General features: G+C 34.8%; 1 protein-coding gene across 3 annotated transcripts in view; it reads left to right on the forward strand.

The window, feature by feature from the left end:
* Positions 1–21,705, forward strand: part of LOC146537992 (uncharacterized) — a 223,461-nt gene that overhangs the window by 163,379 nt on the left and 38,377 nt on the right. The window lies entirely within an intron of this gene.

Here is a 21,705-nt window from a genome sequence, read left to right on the forward strand (position 1 = left end):
TCTACGACAAGGTTGTCCAAATATCGACAGTTAATAGAAACTTTGTAAAAATACTAATTAAAAAATTACAACTTCTACCGTGGTGTGGTTGCTCACTCGCCCCTCACTCTTAAATAAAATAAATGTTGCAACGTCACATGCGCATTCCGATGTAAATAATTCTAGTGTTATGCCTAAGAACAATCTAGTGTCTTTCCTTACATACCTTCCTATAAGTATGAATATTACATAGGTACATAGATATCGGGCCTAGGAGATGTACAGTGTACATAAGCCCGGATAAATCAAGTGCTTTGCCTTTATACGAGTATAAGGCCGTAGTCCACAGTCCACGTAACACAGACATACGCTGTTACGTGGTTACGTGGTTTAGACTAAAGTATTATGTATGGGCACGTACGTGTATACGAGTATGTTAGACTAACGCCAGTGTTATGTTGTAGGCAGTGTCTGAATATAGAAATTTGAGAACAGCGCGCCCTATGCTGCCTGCTGCCTCTGCGGAGACAGCTATATAGTCCGAGAGGCCCGGATAGAGAGGATATTTTCATTTCTTCGCTTTTGTACCAAGGCAAAAGCGTGAACTCTGCCACTTAACACGCAACGCCTCCAGAGTTGGCCGAAAAGTGGGGAGCGGAGTGTCTCAACACTGCCTACTCTAGTATTTGCGGGATACACGTAAAGTTGAAAAGAAAAGTTATAGTCACTTTGTTCATACATATAAATAAATTATAAGCAAAAAATCATTTTTAGAAAAAGCTTTTATTTAAAAGCCCTAAAAAGGAGAAAATAAAATTTGTCTTTTAAATTTTAACTATCAACTCATAACCTCATTGTACACAATTTATATGATCATAAAAACTTGTCGCGCGATTTACTTGTGTAACTAAACTAGTGCTAATTTAATTATGTAAAATTTGCTAAGTTTCAATTTTTAAAGTTTGAATTTAATTAAATATTGATTAACGCGACAAGCTTTTATGATCATATAAATTGTGTACAATGAGGTTATGAGTAGATAGTTAAAATTTAAAAGACAAATTTTATTTTCTCCTTTTTAGGGCTTTTAAATAAAAGCTTTTTCTAAAAATGATTTTTTGCTTATAATTTATTTTTTACTTTTTAGTTACCACTGTCTAGGTTTCTCACACTAGAGACATGTACCACGATTCCGCTTCTATGGTTAGGAATGCTGTTGGCGACACTAGACCCTTCCCGATTACAGTGGGGGTTCACCAGTGCTCGACTCTTAGTCCGTTCTTATTCAATGTAGTGCACCCTCCATGGCTGATGATGTATGCCGACGACATAGCACTCATTGACGAGAACCGACTGACGCTGGAGCGTAAAGTGAACCTCTGGAAGGGTACGCTTGAGAACGGCGGTCTTAAACTAAATGTGTCGAAGACCGAGTACATGGCCTGCGGAAGCCCGGACTCGAGCACGATCCTTGTAGGTCCTGAGCCAGCCGTTAAGTCAGAAAAGTTCAGGTACCTTGGATCCGTTATGCACGAGTCTGGAGGTATCGATCACGATGTCCATAGCCGGATAAGTTGGCCAGCACTATCTCGGCACACTCAGGAGCTTCACGTCACGGAAATGAAGATGCTGAGGTGGATGTGCGGCGTAATGCGGTCTGACCGCATACGTAACACATTCGTTCGAGGTAGTCTTGGGGTCCGTGACGTAGCGGATAAGCTCCAAGAGCGCCGCCTGCGATGGTTTGTCGGATGCAAGTGCCTTGCTATATCAGTTCCTGGAGTGAGACCTCCTGGACGCCCAAGGAAGCGCTGGTTGGATGTCGTGATGCCGGATATGAGAGCCAATGGTCTAACCACCGAGGACGCAAAAGACCGCGCAAAGTGGAGTAGGTTGAGTAGGAAGGCAGACCCTGGCAATAGCCGGGATTAATGCCAGGAGGAAGAAGGTTTCTCACACTAGATGTCATATTATTTTTCTAATTATTCTCGGCAAGCCCTTTCATTTGATACTCGTATTGCAGATGTGCATAAATAATAACTATTTCGCCATCTTAGATGTTCCGCCATACTGGATTTAGAAAAACGTCATATTTTTCGAGTTACTCTCAACGAGCCCTTTCAATAGATATCCATATTGTAGAAGTAGACTAAAATTAACTATTCGGCTATGTTGGATGGTCCGTCATATTGGATTTAGAATGACGTTAGATTATTTTTCGAGTTACTCTCAATGAGCCCTTTCATTTGATATCCATATTGCAGAATTGCAAAAATAATAACTATTCGTTCATCTTGGATGGTCCCCCATATTGGATTTAGAATGACGTCACATTATTTCCCAAGTTGTTCTCAAAAAGCCCTTTCATTTGATACCCATATTATAGAAGTGCATTAAATATAACTATTCCGCCATCTTGGATAGCCCGCCGTATTGGATTTAGAATGACGTTACACTATTTTTCCAGTTACTCTCAACAAGTTCTTTCATTTGAGACCCATATTATAGAAGTTCATGAAATATAACTATTCCGCCATCCTGGATGGTCCGCCATATTGTATTTAGAATGAAGTTACAAACCTTATCGTGTATTGTCATCCAAACCAAATGTGTATACAAAATTTCAGCTCAATCGTACGAACATACCTTTCATTATATGAAGGCACAAAAAACTTGAATCGTGTCAATTCTATTGGATTTCAAGTGATGTCACATTATTTTTCTAATTGTTCTCGGCAAGATCTTTCATTTGATACCCATATTGCAGAAGTGCATAAATAATAACTATTCCGCCATCTTAGATGTTCCGCCATATTGGATTTAGTATAACGTCACATTAATTTTAGAGTTACGGTCAACGACCCATTTCATTTAATATCTATATTGTAGAAGTAGGCCAAATAGATACTCGGCTATCTTCGATATCCTCCTTATGGGATTTAGAGTGACATCACATTATTTTTCGAGTTGCTCTCAACGAGTCCTTTCATTTGATACCCATATTGTAGAAGTACATTAAAAATAACAATTCCGCCATCTTGCATGGTCCGCCATAATACATTTAGAATGACGTCACATATTTTATCGTGCATTGTCATCCAAAGTAAACGTGTATACAAAATTTCAGCTCAATCGGTTGACGATATCTACTTCAAAATTGAGCTCCAAGATTTCACCCGAACCCACATACATACATTGCAAGTTAAATAAAAGCTTTTAATTAAAATAAACTCTAAAGTTGAAGTTTAAGCCATTCAAACTTTATTAAACCCAATACAGCTACATTACACATACGTTACTCGACATGTCTGTCAGTCAGTAATGAAAGAGTTTTGACATATATATATATATATACTAAAATGATATAAATACATCAAAATAATACAAATATACCTATATTAAATACTATTGAAACTGAATTAAACCTGCATACATTTCAGTAAAGTAATACATTTCAAGGGCTTAGCTTTTAGAATAATTTCAAGGTATAGAAAGAAGTAAGGCGTCATTTTACTCTACAGTTCAGTTGCGATTTGCGTTGCCACTGAACGCACGTGGCTTAAGTGTTGCTTGTCCTGGATACACGATATTAGAAGGTTAGTCCCTGTTCTAATTCAGGTTAAATGTATTTTGTATGCATGTGAGAGAGATGGGTGGTTGTTTTATGGAAGTTTTTAAAATAAAGATTTTAGTCATAAATAAAATAATAATATTAATTTTCTTAATTTTTGTTTTTTTTAAATTTAAAAGAATAAAATGAAATAATAAATGTGCATTGCAACGCAAGACAACTTGCGTAAAAGACTTACTTACTTGTGTACTTAAGTACACTGAGAGTCACTTCACTCTTCTTCGTTCCAATAAAACCTACAGTCGACACATAGACAGTGTGTGAAAGATACCTTTTTACATTTAACATTTATGTTTATATTTTTATAGAAAAGGAAAATTAAATTAGAACGTAGCGGGAACTCAACCTGCGCGTCTTCAACTAAAAATAGCATTTTATATGTTTTCTAAAAAAGTGTTTTCTTCCCTTACCTAGTGAGGAAAACTACTCACTTAACACTTATTACTTACTTAAAAATGTTTGAAAAAATATGCCTTTAAATTATAAATATTTAAAAATGTGAAAACTGATTGTAGCAATAAATTATAAGCAAAAAATCATTTTTAGAAAAAGCTTTTATTTAAAAGCCCTAAAAAGGAGAAAATAAAATTTGTCTTTTAAATTTTAACTATCAACTCATAACCTCATTGTACACAATTTATATGATCATAAAAACTTGTCGCGCGATTTACTTGTGTAACTAAACTAGTGCTAATTTAATTATGTAAAATTTGCTAAGTTTCAATTTTTAAAGTTTGAATTTAATTAAATATTGATTAACGCGACAAGCTTTTATGATCATATAAATTGTGTACAATGAGGTTATGAGTAGATAGTTAAAATTTAAAAGACAAATTTTATTTTCTCCTTTTTAGGGCTTTTAAATAAAAGCTTTTTCTAAAAATGATTTTTTGCTTATAATTTATTTTTTACTTTTTAGTTACCACTGTCTAGGTTTCTCACACTAGAGACATGTACCACGATTCCGCTTCTATGGTTAGGAATGCTGTTGGCGACACTAGACCCTTCCCGATTACAGTGGGGGTTCACCAGTGCTCGACTCTTAGTCCGTTCTTATTCAATGTAGTGCACCCTCCATCGCTGATGATGTATGCCGACGACATAGCACTCATTGACGAGAACCGACTGACGCTGGAGCGTAAAGTGAACCTCTGGAAGGGTACGCTTGAGAACGGCGGTCTTAAACTAAATGTGTCGAAGACCGAGTACATGGCCTGCGGAAGCCCGGACTCGAGCACGATCCTTGTAGGTCCTGAGCCAGCCGTTAAGTCAGAAAAGTTCAGGTACCTTGGATCCGTTATGCACGAGTCTGGAGGTATCGATCACGATGTCCATAGCCGGATAAGTTGGCCAGCACTATCTCGGCACACTCAGGAGCTTCACGTCACGGAAATGAAGATGCTGAGGTGGATGTGCGGCGTAATGCGGTCTGACCGCATACGTAACACATTCGTTCGAGGTAGTCTTGGGGTCCGTGACGTAGCGGATAAGCTCCAAGAGCGCCGCCTGCGATGGTTTGTCGGATGCAAGTGCCTTGCTATATCAGTTCCTGGAGTGAGACCTCCTGGACGCCCAAGGAAGCGCTGGTTGGATGTCGTGATGCCGGATATGAGAGCCAATGGTCTAACCACCGAGGACGCAAAAGACCGCGCAAAGTGGAGTAGGTTGAGTAGGAAGGCAGACCCTGGCAATAGCCGGGATTAATGCCAGGAGGAAGAAGGTTTCTCACACTAGATGTCATATTATTTTTCTAATTATTCTCGGCAAGCCCTTTCATTTGATACTCGTATTGCAGATGTGCATAAATAATAACTATTTCGCCATCTTAGATGTTCCGCCATACTGGATTTAGAAAAACGTCATATTTTTCGAGTTACTCTCAACGAGCCCTTTCAATAGATATCCATATTGTAGAAGTAGACTAAAATTAACTATTCGGCTATGTTGGATGGTCCGCCATATTGGATTTAGAATGACGTTAGATTATTTTTCGAGTTACTCTCAATGAGCCCTTTCATTTGATATCCATATTGCAGAATTGCAAAAATAATAACTATTCGTTCATCTTGGATGGTCCCCCATATTGGATTTAGAATGACGTCACATTATTTCCCAAGTTGTTCTCAAAAAGCCCTTTCATTTGATACCCATATTATAGAAGTGCATTAAATATAACTATTCCGCCATCTTGGATAGCCCGCCGTATTGGATTTAGAATGACGTTACACTATTTTTCCAGTTACTCTCAACAAGTTCTTTCATTTGAGACCCATATTATAGAAGTTCATGAAATATAACTATTCCGCCATCCTGGATGGTCCGCCATATTGTATTTAGAATGAAGTTACAAACCTTATCGTGTATTGTCATCCAAACCAAATGTGTATACAAAATTTCAGCTCAATCGTACGAACATACCTTTCATTATATGAAGGCACAAAAAACTTGAATCGTGTCAATTCTATTGGATTTCAAGTGATGTCACATTATTTTTCTAATTGTTCTCGGCAAGATCTTTCATTTGATACCCATATTGCAGAAGTGCATAAATAATAACTATTCCGCCATCTTAGATGTTCCGCCATATTGGATTTAGTATAACGTCACATTAATTTTAGAGTTACGGTCAACGACCCATTTCATTTAATATCTATATTGTAGAAGTAGGCCAAATAGATACTCGGCTATCTTCGATATCCTCCTTATGGGATTTAGAGTGACATCACATTATTTTTCGAGTTGCTCTCAACGAGTCCTTTCATTTGATACCCATATTGTACAAGTACATTAAAAATAACAATTCCGCCATCTTGCATGGTCCGCCATAATACATTTAGAATGACGTCACATATTTTATCGTGCATTGTCATCCAAAGTAAACGTGTATACAAAATTTCAGCTCAATCGGTTGACGATATCTACTTCAAAATTGAGCTCCAAGATTTCACCCGAACCCACATACATACATTGCAAGTTAAATAAAAGCTTTTAATTAAAATAAACTCTAAAGTTGAAGTTTAAGCCATTCAAACTTTATTAAACCCAATACAGCTACATTACACATACGTTACTCGACATGTCTGTCAGTCAGTAATGAAAGAGTTTTGACATATATATATATATATACTAAAATGATATAAATACATCAAAATAATACAAATATACCTATATTAAATACTATTGAAACTGAATTAAACCTGCATACATTTCAGTAAAGTAATACATTTCAAGGGCTTAGCTTTTAGAATAATTTCAAGGTATAGAAAGAAGTAAGGCGTCATTTTACTCTACAGTTCAGTTGCGATTTGCGTTGCCACTGAACGCACGTGGCTTAAGTGTTGCTTGTCCTGGATACACGATATTAGAAGGTTAGTCCCTGTTCTAATTCAGGTTAAATGTATTTTGTATGCATGTGAGAGAGATGGGTGGTTGTTTTATGGAAGTTTTTAAAATAAAGATTTTAGTCATAAATAAAATAATAATATTAATTTTCTTAATTTTTGTTTTTTTTAAATTTAAAAGAATAAAATGAAATAATAAATGTGCATTGCAACGCAAGACAACTTGCGTAAAAGACTTACTTACTTGTGTACTTAAGTACACTGAGAGTCACTTCACTCTTCTTCGTTCCAATAAAACCTACAGTCGACACATAGACAGTGTGTGAAAGATACCTTTTTACATTTAACATTTATGTTTATATTTTTATAGAAAAGGAAAATTAAATTAGAACGTAGCGGGAACTCAACCTGCGCGTCTTCAACTAAAAATAGCATTTTATATGTTTTCTAAAAAAGTGTTTTCTTCCCTTACCTAGTGAGGAAAACTACTCACTTAACACTTATTACTTACTTAAAAATGTTTGAAAAAATATGCCTTTAAATTATAAATATTTAAAAATGTGAAAACTGATTGTAGCAATAAATTATAAGCAAAAAATCATTTTTAGAAAAAGCTTTTATTTAAAAGCCCTAAAAAGGAGAAAATAAAATTTGTCTTTTAAATTTTAACTATCAACTCATAACCTCATTGTACACAATTTATATGATCATAAAAACTTGTCGCGCGATTTACTTGTGTAACTAAACTAGTGCTAATTTAATTATGTAAAATTTGCTAAGTTTCAATTTTTAAAGTTTGAATTTAATTAAATATTGATTAACGCGACAAGCTTTTATGATCATATAAATTGTGTACAATGAGGTTATGAGTAGATAGTTAAAATTTAAAAGACAAATTTTATTTTCTCCTTTTTAGGGCTTTTAAATAAAAGCTTTTTCTAAAAATGATTTTTTGCTTATAATTTATTTTTTACTTTTTAGTTACCACTGTCTAGGTTTCTCACACTAGAGACATGTACCACGATTCCGCTTCTATGGTTAGGAATGCTGTTGGCGACACTAGACCCTTCCCGATTACAGTGGGGGTTCACCAGTGCTCGACTCTTAGTCCGTTCTTATTCAATGTAGTGCACCCTCCATCGCTGATGATGTATGCCGACGACATAGCACTCATTGACGAGAACCGACTGACGCTGGAGCGTAAAGTGAACCTCTGGAAGGGTACGCTTGAGAACGGCGGTCTTAAACTAAATGTGTCGAAGACCGAGTACATGGCCTGCGGAAGCCCGGACTCGAGCACGATCCTTGTAGGTCCTGAGCCAGCCGTTAAGTCAGAAAAGTTCAGGTACCTTGGATCCGTTATGCACGAGTCTGGAGGTATCGATCACGATGTCCATAGCCGGATAAGTTGGCCAGCACTATCTCGGCACACTCAGGAGCTTCACGTCACGGAAATGAAGATGCTGAGGTGGATGTGCGGCGTAATGCGGTCTGACCGCATACGTAACACATTCGTTCGAGGTAGTCTTGGGGTCCGTGACGTAGCGGATAAGCTCCAAGAGCGCCGCCTGCGATGGTTTGTCGGATGCAAGTGCCTTGCTATATCAGTTCCTGGAGTGAGACCTCCTGGACGCCCAAGGAAGCGCTGGTTGGATGTCGTGATGCCGGATATGAGAGCCAATGGTCTAACCACCGAGGACGCAAAAGACCGCGCAAAGTGGAGTAGGTTGAGTAGGAAGGCAGACCCTGGCAATAGCCGGGATTAATGCCAGGAGGAAGAAGGTTTCTCACACTAGATGTCATATTATTTTTCTAATTATTCTCGGCAAGCCCTTTCATTTGATACTCGTATTGCAGATGTGCATAAATAATAACTATTTCGCCATCTTAGATGTTCCGCCATACTGGATTTAGAAAAACGTCATATTTTTCGAGTTACTCTCAACGAGCCCTTTCAATAGATATCCATATTGTAGAAGTAGACTAAAATTAACTATTCGGCTATGTTGGATGGTCCGCCATATTGGATTTAGAATGACGTTAGATTATTTTTCGAGTTACTCTCAATGAGCCCTTTCATTTGATATCCATATTGCAGAATTGCAAAAATAATAACTATTCGTTCATCTTGGATGGTCCCCCATATTGGATTTAGAATGACGTCACATTATTTCCCAAGTTGTTCTCAAAAAGCCCTTTCATTTGATACCCATATTATAGAAGTGCATTAAATATAACTATTCCGCCATCTTGGATAGCCCGCCGTATTGGATTTAGAATGACGTTACACTATTTTTCCAGTTACTCTCAACAAGTTCTTTCATTTGAGACCCATATTATAGAAGTTCATGAAATATAACTATTCCGCCATCCTGGATGGTCCGCCATATTGTATTTAGAATGAAGTTACAAACCTTATCGTGTATTGTCATCCAAACCAAATGTGTATACAAAATTTCAGCTCAATCGTACGAACATACCTTTCATTATATGAAGGCACAAAAAACTTGAATCGTGTCAATTCTATTGGATTTCAAGTGATGTCACATTATTTTTCTAATTGTTCTCGGCAAGATCTTTCATTTGATACCCATATTGCAGAAGTGCATAAATAATAACTATTCCGCCATCTTAGATGTTCCGCCATATTGGATTTAGTATAACGTCACATTAATTTTAGAGTTACGGTCAACGACCCATTTCATTTAATATCTATATTGTAGAAGTAGGCCAAATAGATACTCGGCTATCTTCGATATCCTCCTTATGGGATTTAGAGTGACATCACATTATTTTTCGAGTTGCTCTCAACGAGTCCTTTCATTTGATACCCATATTGTAGAAGTACATTAAAAATAACAATTCCGCCATCTTGCATGGTCCGCCATAATACATTTAGAATGACGTCACATATTTTATCGTGCATTGTCATCCAAAGTAAACGTGTATACAAAATTTCAGCTCAATCGGTTGACGATATCTACTTCAAAATTGAGCTCCAAGATTTCACCCGAACCCACATACATACATTGCAAGTTAAATAAAAGCTTTTAAAAATACATTATTTTGAATAGTTTTGTATCATGTTGTAGCAAGTCACATTACATGCTATGCTCGAAACGTAAAACAACACGCGAAGTACGAACGAGCAGTGTCGTGTCTGTGAGCAGTCAGGTTTCAGGTACATATTCACTACAGTTATACCGCGGTTTTTCTTAACTTTTAAGTTATTTTATAAAAAATCCCACTGTGGAACATAATTTGACTGTAAGGCGGTAGTTGTAAGTTCGATCCACACGCGGGAAACTGATTGTTATTAAATTATGTTCATTTTCTAGCTCTCATAGACAATGTGCAGAGTTAATAATGTCTTAAAATATAAATATTAGATAGAACATGGGGAGCGGAACATCTTAACACAATAGGTTCCATCAGCCTGGACCTCTGCACTTAGTTTCTTCGGCGAGGAAATAAAAATTGTACATTCACCACAATGAGAACCAAACCCACCACCGCCACTACCACGTCCTCTTTATATTTCTCGTTTTGCAATACCACTTTTTCACATTGCATGCGTAACTAAACTAAGCTTTGCTTTAAATATTTTAGTAAAATCTCGCCCATAACTGTGGCTTACATTAGCACGATATGAATATTACAGGCCTATTATAATTGCATTCCCTACCTCCCTTCCTCCCTCCCTCCCTGCTTAGAATAATAAAAACTTTTATGAGCATTTCGGACTGAACCAACCCTGTCTTATAAATCATGAGTGTTCTTTGCTACTTTACCTTCCCTTCTATACTATACTTCTATACTAACATTACAAAGCTGCAGGGGTTGTTTGGTAGAACGCATCTCAGGAACCTATGGTCTATGGATTTTTTTTATTTAATAGTAGTCTGCTAATCGAGGAATACTATAGGTATACATGATATATTTGACATAGTTACTTGTATTTGCCAACGCGGGCAAAGCCGCAGGTTTGTTGTAGGCTAGTTGAGAAATAAAATAAAATATCCCTTTGTTCTCCTTCTTTACATTTCAATATAAAACACATTATATTTTATTCAACCAAGCTAGAAAAGCATAAGCAATATTTTAAATGATGATCGAATAGACAGCCATCGTGAATACCTATAGTGTGTCATAATAGCAATAGAAGAATCCATACTAATATAATAAAGCGGAAGAATTTGTTTGTTTGTTTGTTTGAACGCTAAGATCTCTGGATCTACTGGATGAATTTACTTTGTTTTTGTTTTGTATGAAAGCTTGTTGAAAGCACATTCTTCAGATGTGCTATAGGCTATATAATATTACATTACACATATATACTAATAAATTAAAATATTTTCTAATTTGACATTCAATTTATTCTGCCATGTTAATAACAACTGTCGTCGCTACGCGACCGCGTTCGTTACGGCGTCATTTTGATATTCATCTTTATGAAAATAAATATAATAGTCACTTTTAGCATTTCATCTAGATTGAAATTATATTTCTATAGAAATTATATTCTTATATTTCAAGCAGGCGTAGCCGCGTCCGGGTCCGCTAGTTATATATAAATTTAAACTCATACTCTGTCTACCCTGCTATATGCTAATGCGTGAAGCTATAAAAGTCTTTATGTAATTTAATTAAAAAAAGGAAATCTTGATATTTTACGTAACTCAGTACTTCTTTAAGGAAAGGGTAATTAGCCTCTCAAGGGCGGAAATAACTCAGCCGTAGGGCGAATACGATTTTTTACCTTAATTTATGACAAACAAAGTTTCTCACTTATTCGGTAGAGTCGAACTGTCGCGTCACGAAATGGTGCGAGTTACAATCTGGTATTAAATCTTTTCATTTTTATGATTTTTCATAAAGAAGATTAACCAAATATATATTATAATAGGTTATGTTCTTTGTGCTCTTTGAAAAGTTTTTCTTTAGATTCGACCCCTATTCGGAGGAGTGTATTATTTTCGTTGCCCCCTTTTGGAATAACAACTCACCCAATGTCTCCAATTTGGGCGGAAAGCGTGAGAGCGTGAGACTGAAGGAAAAATAATTTCGATATACGTTTATACAGAATAATTCTAAGACGCAGGTGACAATAACTCAAAAGCTTCTTTCTATTCCTCTAAAAATCTGTATACAAAAATTGAGCACTACTTCGTGTTGACACCCGAGGGTTATGTTTTTCATTTCCTACTTTTACATTCCCATTCTTCATCCCTCGTCTGTTAAAAATAAAATAGCGATGCTAAATATTAGTACTTGATTAGACGATACTAAAATGTATTGTAGAATGAAAAAATATAAAGTTAAAAATATAGCTATATTAGAATAATAAATGTAATATATTATGAAATTGAGAAGTAATTAGCTGCAAAGTTTTTAGGAAACTTATATACGCGCCAAGAATTGAACCCGCGCCTCTTAAAAACGGTTTCTGACAATATTTCTAATTTTTTTTGTATATAAGATTTTATTAAGACTAATTCATACAGATGATGTTTATACAGTAACATATTTAGTTTCAAGTAATAATTAAAATAATTCAAAAAAGGCATGGAACATAAATAAATAAAATCACAATCACAGCAGGGTAGGCAGGGGGAACCTAGTGTTAAGACACTCCGTTGCCCACTTTCTGCCGAATTCTGGAAGCATTCTGTATTGAGTGGCAGAAGTCAACGCCGTGCTAACCACAAATAAAATAGCATATTTATTATTTAGCACTTGTAAGAACACAAAGCATGGCATTGAATTCCAATGCCACGCAATGGCTTGAAAAAATGGTAAGGGTAAAAATGGGTAAGTTGAAGAACGGAATGTCTTAATACTAGATTCGCTCTGCGTACCCACAATATGAGGAATAAAATATAAAGGTAAAACGTATATGTACATAAATTAAATAACAACTTATTGATATATTCATTAAAAATTAACCATAGAATCTTTTTAATAATATAAATATTGATTTGATCAAAAAAATTGTGTTCCGCACATAACAGGGTGGATATGCAGAGGAAACCTAGAGTTAAGACACCCCATTCTCTAAGCACCATTTTTGAGCCATTGCGTGTTGAGTGGCTCGACTCTACGCCGCGCAGATAGTTTAAAAAAGCTCTTTCCATAAGCTTGAGCCTAACCAACAAATGGAAAGCTCCACTTAAACAAGATAATTGTATACGCAAATACTTCTGACTCTCTCGCATTATTTAATTAAATAATGCACGCCGTCGCGTCGTGGCGCATTTGGACAATATCTGTTTATTTCACCTTTTATCCTATCCTATCCTATATATATATATATCTTATAAAACAAAGTCGGTTTTCGTGTCTGTCTGTTGTTTCTAACTCTTCTTCTTCTAAACCACCCAACGGATTTTGATGCGGTCTTCACCATTAAGTCGAGTGTTTTTCGTAGAAGGTTTATATATAGTTTATTATTTATACATTCTTATGTAAATTAACATAAATACGATAAATGTGTATAAAGTCCTACCCGTTGAGACACTTTCGCGCATGCGCTGCTCTAATGGTAAGTACTATATGAAAAAAATGTACTGGAGTATTGTTCCTCTTAATAAGATCTATAAAAAAGTCCGCGACGGCATATTCTTATTTTTTAAGAATAACGTGTAGTGATCATTTTTCTGTCTAAAAATAATAATTTCAATATATTTTTTATTGTGAGGAATATTTTTCCATAATGGTATTAATCCTTATCCTTTAAAATACTTTATTAATTTTCTACGTTAAACGAAGATAAAATTTGCTTTTTACAATATATCGAAATTGCGAATAGTTTTACAGAAAAACGCATTTAATTGTTGACACATCCCGCCGTTGACACATCAGCTATATGTTACTCAAGTTTCACTTATCCCTTACTCTCAGCATATAAATAAGTACATTAGTTACGTTGGCCATTTAATGTAGATCAAAACTGTCTTTTACTGTTTTTCATTTTAATAAGTACTTTAGAAGTTGTTACAATATCAAAAAATCCTTGCTGCGAAACGGCTCGCCACTCGCCATGCGTCCGCCGCGCCCGCCTGCTTTACACGCATCGGTGGTTCAGTGGTAGAATGCTCGCCTGCCACGCGGGCGGCCCGGGTTCATTCCCGGCCGATGCATTCTATTTAATTTTCTTCACAGGCAGCCACGTCGGGCTTGCTTTTCATCAGGGACAGAATACCCTCTTCAGCATTAACCACAAGCTCGAAAAAAAAAAACCCGGCTGCCTCTATAGCAACGAAGATTTAGATGCGTTTGCACGTATTGGATAATTGGAGTTGAATGTATTATTTAAGCGCGATATATTTGGTTTCACATTTTTTGAAGTAGTTATTAGTAGGTAGGTTTTTGTTTATAATTTCTTCCGTTTAAAAATAGTCATTTAACTATCTAAAAATAGTCATTTAAATATATTTTAATAAGTACTTGAAAAGATTAGTAGCACAGATTTAAAATTACGGTACCTACTAAAAATCCTTGCTGTGTAAAAGAAACTACGAAAATGCGGGTTGCATTAGGGTTTAATTAATTTTCATATTATCTTAAGTGTTTTGTAAACATACATTACATGAATAATCCAGTAGTTAAAGCGGGCGAAGCCGCAAGAGGGTCGCCAGTTATTCAATAAAAATATCTTATATATTTAATATAATTATTGTAATAATGAAAAAAAAATTAAATATAAAAATATTAAAAATATTTTTTTAGAATAATAAAAGGAGTTACAAAGTGTAAACGTCTTTAAATCACAATGATATTAACTTAATTAGGTCGGGACGAGCTTTAGTTCGGTCGGGACTTTCTCCGATGAAATCTTAATTATATAATTAGGATTAGCTGATTGTGTCCTGAATAACTTAAGCTTTTAGGTTCGATGAGAAATTTGTTAGTAATTGCAGGTATAGGTATTGTTCTAATTTAAATTATGTAGAAAGTTGGGACGGAGTGTCTCAAAACGAGGCTCCGTCTGCCTATCCTGGTGGATGCTGTGGTACACAATGTGAAACTTAAAAAATAAAACTGTTTGTTTTGGTATCATACTTGTAGGGTGGTGATGTAATTAAGAAGTTTTAATTACTTACACGATAGTTCAATTTTGATTCAGAGATATTTTTGCACAAAAAATCTGTATAAAAGTCGTGGCGCTGGGGCACAAGCGTGCAAGTGTAAACTTGACAGGTTGTGGGGGGGATTCTCACTCGAGGAAATTAAATATTTTCATTTCCTCGCTCTGACAAGGAGGCAAAGCGCGGCGTTAAGTCCCGCCACTCAACACGTACTGTCTTAATAATATTAAAAAATCTTTAAATTTTTTAAGCAGAATGCACAATTCCAAAATAAAATATCACAATAATTTAAACATTAAACATAAATTCTTTTTAAAGCTCTTAAAATTTTAAACCTCATATTAAAATTTTAAAATATAATCTACAAATTTTACTAAAGCATTAAAAGATATATCTATCTAAGTATGTATATTTTGGAGTACTACAAGTACCTTCTGTAGGTCGCATACAATTGTAAACTTGAACTAAATAGGCGACGGACTCAGACCGCGTGCTCGCACTAATGGACTTGTGCGACGTGTCTAAATCATACGCTTTAAGCGTTTATATAAATGTTATTAGCATATTCACATAAGATCCATATAATTTAAGGCCGTTGCGATTGACTATATACGCTATTTATGGGCTCATCTTCGAAACGGGAAAAGGAATTTATACATTTTCGAGGTATGGCAACAAAACAAAGTTCAACTTTGACTTTCGACAATATCTGATTTAGTCTGAGTCGACAATGTCTGATTTAGCGGAGAGTAGAGACGGAGTGTTTTAAACTAACACCCTCTGCGGGGTACAGAGTGAATAAAAAGCTACGAAAATAAAATGTATTGTTTTTATTTATAATGCTATTTTGATATGGTTAAATAATGTTGCCTTTTATATTTTTGTCGATTATATAACTGGACTATCCAAAACAAAATAAAAAGTTCAATTCGAACTTGTAATTGATGATATTAGTGCGCGAAATATGCAAAATACTGCGTTATGACGTATTTGGACGAGATGGTTGTGGGCTCGTTTCTCACACGATACGTGTAAAAAAGAAACTAGCTGCAGCGTATACTTAATCCACAATAAAAATATAACAGTTGAGAAAATGGTTTTCAATGTCCCCGCACTGAGAGAGCTACACTACTACGACTAACAACCGTAACATGTTACTATGAAAATGGAAATTTAACTTTTGTAGCTCACACATCACTCGAATATGCGAAATTTCAACTTTCTTAGTCCAGTAGTTTCATCGTCGCGAACAATATTTTACTACATTTCCTGAGTAAAAATATGTAAATATATTTTTCATTTATTAAATCAAAACTTTTACTTAGTTAACTGTTTACGGCGGTGGAGGCGTAAAGTTAATTTGTCTCTTGGTACATATTTCACTAAATTACTTATTTCATGTTTCACCTAACATTTTACGGGATATTCTTGTTACGAACTTTTGCTATTTACAAGCAGGCTTTTTAGCTAAAAGCTCGGCTGAGTGGAGGTGGTGAAGCATTTCTCAAGCTTTGTTAACCAAACTTAACTTTTATTAAAAATTTTCGTTTGAAAGTTTTAAGTAATATTTTTTTATTAACGCTGTGTCCTGCATATAACAGGATAAGCACACGAAATCTAATGGTAAAACACTACGTTCTCCACACACCGCTCAAGTTTTGAGACGTATCGGGGACATGTCATACTGACTGGGAGAGCTCAACTCCGCAACGCGCGCACATTGTTAGTCAGACGCCACGATTGCCTAAAAGTAATATTTAAATTATTATATTCTTTTCGGGACTTTAAAGGCCTGTGTAATTTCCTGAAATATATTTGTCCTGGACAATAATCAATCTTCAATCAATTCCCTATTTTTGTTGTTTGGTATTTGTTATATCTATAGGGTTTACAAGACTTATAACCATGCAAAATAAATTTAAAATTTTAATACATTATTTATTTCTGTTTAGAAACAGGATAGTTTCTGCAAATTTTCAATTTCAAAATGATTTTGAGAAATTATCAAATTAAGCTAAACTATTAAGACATTTGAGTAGGTCCGTATTCATTTAGAAAAAATAAAAACATTATAAAAAAGAGACAAGAGTAGAAATGTTGTATTTTAAAATTAAAAAATGTAAAATCAAGTTTATGATTTGATAGTGAAAGCTTTAAAGGAAAAGTTTATTTTATACTTTTTAGCACATTTAAACAAAAGCTTGTTCTTAAAATGTTTTCCTAATTTTTGTTTAGTTATTTTCGTCAAGCCCTTTCAATTGACGCCCATATTGTAAGAATGCATTGAAAAAAAGAGGTCACGTAACCACCATGTACAGCCAAGCTAAGCATATATACAAAATTTTACATAGCAAGTTAAATAAAAGTTAGTAAAATACTATTAACTTTAAAAGTTATATTTCAAAGTTAAGTATTCATTATTGTTTAGCATAAGTTTTTTAAAGTTGCATTAAACGCTACATAAAGACGGCCCAGTTCTAGATGCGGCTGTAACTGACGCGGCGTTATTGCGGCTTACAATGGACAGACGGCCTACTTCAAGTTTCAATGAGACTTATTGAAGAGAAAAATGCAAAATGAATGCCGTTCGAGGGTATTCAAATTGAAGTTATGTTCTTTTTCCATTGTATATGATGATGCAAGATACAGGTTCATATTTTGTTTTGTTTTCGCAGCTACAGATTAGGTATATGAAGTTTTTTTGTTTTCTTGATATTAAAACTCTTCCGTTGCTAAGTGATCTATAGACAATACAAAACGCAGCAATACAACGCAAGTTAAAGCGCTAAAATTGTAGAAGGCGTGTAGCCTTGAAATTCTTACGGCAACGGAAAAACGGGATTTTACGTTTTATGGTTAACGTGTATAATATCTTAGTATAGAAAGTTAGAAATACATTGACGTACAAGCAATCTCTAAGAAGTATATATATCAGATCAAGTTATAGTATAAAAATGATTTTGACCAAAGCTTTTTAAGAAATAAGTCGCTGACCCAATTAACATGCTAAACAACAGGTAGAAAATGTTCCCTTGACTTTTGACATAATATAAAACTAGGCCAGCGCATTGTGCACGTTGTACTCTGAGCTCTGTCATTATACAAGTACACAACAAAAGGACACTTTATAGTCATTAACATTTCATTATGATAAATAATATATATTTTTTATTTTTTAGCACCATTACATAATTTACCATTTTTCAGCTTATAACAAAGTAGGCAGTGAAAAAACACTCTGTTTCCTTACACTCCTTACACTCCTTCCTTATACTCTGGTACCTAACAGAGAGTTTTTGACACATTGCGTTTTAAGTGACGGTACTCAACCCCGCGCTTTGTATTCTTACCAGGATGAGAGAAATTATTCATTGCCCTCGAGTGGGAGTCAAACCCATAAACGCTATGTTAAAAGTGTTGCGTCACCATCGCCGTCTATTTCTATCAATTTTTAGAATAATATGCACAGATCCTATTAATGAATCACCTAGTTCTCCTCTTGCTAAGCCTCAATACCAAATATATATATTATATACTTTTAACTATTCATATGTACAAGTTTTCGTTTCAATTTTCGAAATATCGCATGTTGATTGGTGAAACTAACTAAAATTGGGGAAGGAACACTGTATACGAAAAAAAGATTGAACCTGAAGCACGCATATATGACGCATAAGGCAAGGTTGCTAGTTTAACAAATAAAGTAACTTATCACTAGAATACGTTAACATAAGTTATTTACTGTCAATACACACCTGAGCTGCAGTGCGGCCGTTTTGTTTGAATAAATACAATTGCTTTAGATAAAATGATGATGATGATGATGAATGATGATTTTTATTTTTTTCATTTCTAATATTTATATAGATTTGACAAAGAGAACTTCTTGTTCTGATTCTCTGTTCTCCGCTCTCCGCATTTAGCGAGTCGTTGCCTACGACTCTATTAGACTTTAAGACGAAAAATATAATTTGTTTTAAATAAACCTTTTTTAGTGCTCCTCTGTTCTCTCTGACCTATAGTACTGTCCGCTCGTTGCCGTCCGTTTGCCAGACATTCAATAATGGGAGAGTTTTATACTAATGTATAAAGATTAAGTATTAATTGATGAAAATCAGTGTTGTTTTTTTAAGTTAAGTATATTTTCCGCAATAATAATATTTTAAATATAAGTAATTTTTCGAATGGGAATCGAACCCACAAGTAACATCCATTGGCCAACATCGCCCCATTATTCCATGTACGAGTATGCAATATGTAAATGACTTGGTAGTATCCGGATAGAAATTAGCATTTTGACTATAAACTATACCAAAGTTGAATCAGAGCCCACAACCAACAACTAATGTAGCCAACTTATAAACAAATATTTAAATTTTGTTTCGATATAGTTACGCAGAGGGAACCTAGTGCTGAGACAGTGCTTTCCGCTCGGTCTTTCTACATTTCTAAAAAGAACATCTATTCGAGAATCAATTGGAACTCCATTAAAAAAAATCAAAAACAATCACACTAAACAATGATTATTGTAGAGTTGCAATAAACCAAAGTGGTCTCTCGGCCTAGACCCTGAGGGGAGAGCAGACTCATTAGACATTTTAATTATGGCAGATCTGTCATCCCTGTGTTGCTATACCTGCCCTCTACCCTTACCCCTATAATACAGTAATAAAAAAGGCTAACGCATTGTTCAGAATTTAATTTTGTTATAAACTGTTTATTGTTTTCTCTCTAATAACGTAGTGCTGTCATCTAGTTCCTTAGTTATTAACGTCGGTTCACACTGATAATATCTTTATTATTGAATCGTTTTAGCGCATTCGGACAATATACGGAGTAAACGCAATAGACACCCAATACCCTGCCCGGTAGGCAGAGGGAACCTAGTGTCACGACACCTCCTTGTCCACTTTTTGCCTAGTTTCCGAGTCATTTTGTGTCGAGTGGCGGGACTCACCTCCGACCTTTGTACTTGTGTTACTAGAATAAGGAAATGAAAATAATTTATTCCTGCGAGTGTCAATTGAACCCATAACCGCATTCAAACTCAGTGCCGTTAAACTACTACGACGGCAATTTTTTTTGGAAAATTTTATTTAATTCTGTCGCCACGATATACATAGTTGTCTATAAAGCATTTCTGTTTCTAATTAAAGATAATAACAATAAAAGAACGCTATATCTGTTTCATTTGAAGGGAGTCGCGGACTCTGCTAGCGGGGACAATCAGTACTAGTGTTATGTATTAGCATATTTACTATTGTGCATTAAATATAAAATAATATACTATATATTCCCTTTACTTTAGAATAATAAAAAAAACAGTATTATGATATTTATTTTAAAACTTTTGTATGTCGTGTGGGGAACGAAACATCTTATCACTTGGTTTCCTCAGCCAAGCCCTGGTATACTGCAAAGACAAAAAAATCTATATTTGCTAAATCTTGTCTAATAGCCTAACGTAGATTAGACGTTTATTTTTTTAAACCCACAAATTTAATTTTGAATATATTGTAATTTGTATTTTTTGACCACAAAAGAAATTTTACATCTACTGATATATGTGAAAATATTAGTATAATATCAACATACAAGAATTGCAATATTATTTTAATTACAATTGACTTAAGTAAATTTCAAAGCAGTAAGACACTTATCAAGTCCCAAGTTAAATCCGTTTTTGTCTTAGTTTTCAAATAAATGGGCCGGGACCTGCCCTCGCTGTATTAACGACGATTAATCCTCATTTAATTTATGGTTCTTTGTTCAACATGTACGCAAACCACTTATTGCTATTTTTAAATCAACACTTTCTGTGACAAAACGTGTCCATTTTGTATTATATTTTGCTGACAATTTATGTTTTTTAGATCTTATACATCTCACACTTGCTATAGTTGGGTAGGAGAGTAACGACAATTTTTTTGGGTTCCTTATCCAAATATCAAAACAACAACAAATTGTTATTACTATAACAATTGATACTAACACTAAAACAGAATAAAATAAATATCGCATACAACAAACATGGTTGTCTCGCAGTTTTTATAGACGGAACTCTTCGTGCGTGAGTCCGACTCGCACTTGACCGGTTAACCATATTCTATCCAATTTTGAGACGCTATGTTTGAGTGGCACAGCCCAGTACTGCGTTTTATTCAAATTCAAATTCAAAATATTCTTTATTCAAATAGACTGTTATAAACACTTTTGAATCGTCGAATGTACATGTCAACAAAAAACTACCACCGGTTCGGAAGGCAGTTCTGCTGAGAAGAGCCGGTCAAAGTCAATGGTATATTTTACTATTACATTAGCTGGCAGCTATCCTGCATTACATTCAATAGACATTAATTCCATACATGCTTATCCTCTAGATATTCTTGAACAGTGTAATACGCTTTACTTGTTAGAATTTTTTTTTACAAATACTTTAAATTTTAGAAGTGGCAAACTCAAAATACACTGCGGAATTAAATAATAATATAGTAATAATTATCTTGAAGGTCAAGGAAATTGTTGACAAACCTAAGATTGACAGATTGTTCTAGATTCAGATTAGTGTTGGAAATCATTTACGCGTGTTTGAAAACATAAATGATTGTTCTCTCCAATAAAATTGGCTTACAATAGATTTTCATTAAATTAACAAAAAATTTTTTAT

This window comes from Heliconius melpomene, chromosome 6 (genome assembly GCF_056956725.1).
Source record: "Heliconius melpomene rosina isolate 202511_hmr_F chromosome 6, ASM5695672v1, whole genome shotgun sequence".
NCBI lineage: Eukaryota > Metazoa > Arthropoda > Insecta > Lepidoptera > Nymphalidae > Heliconius > Heliconius melpomene.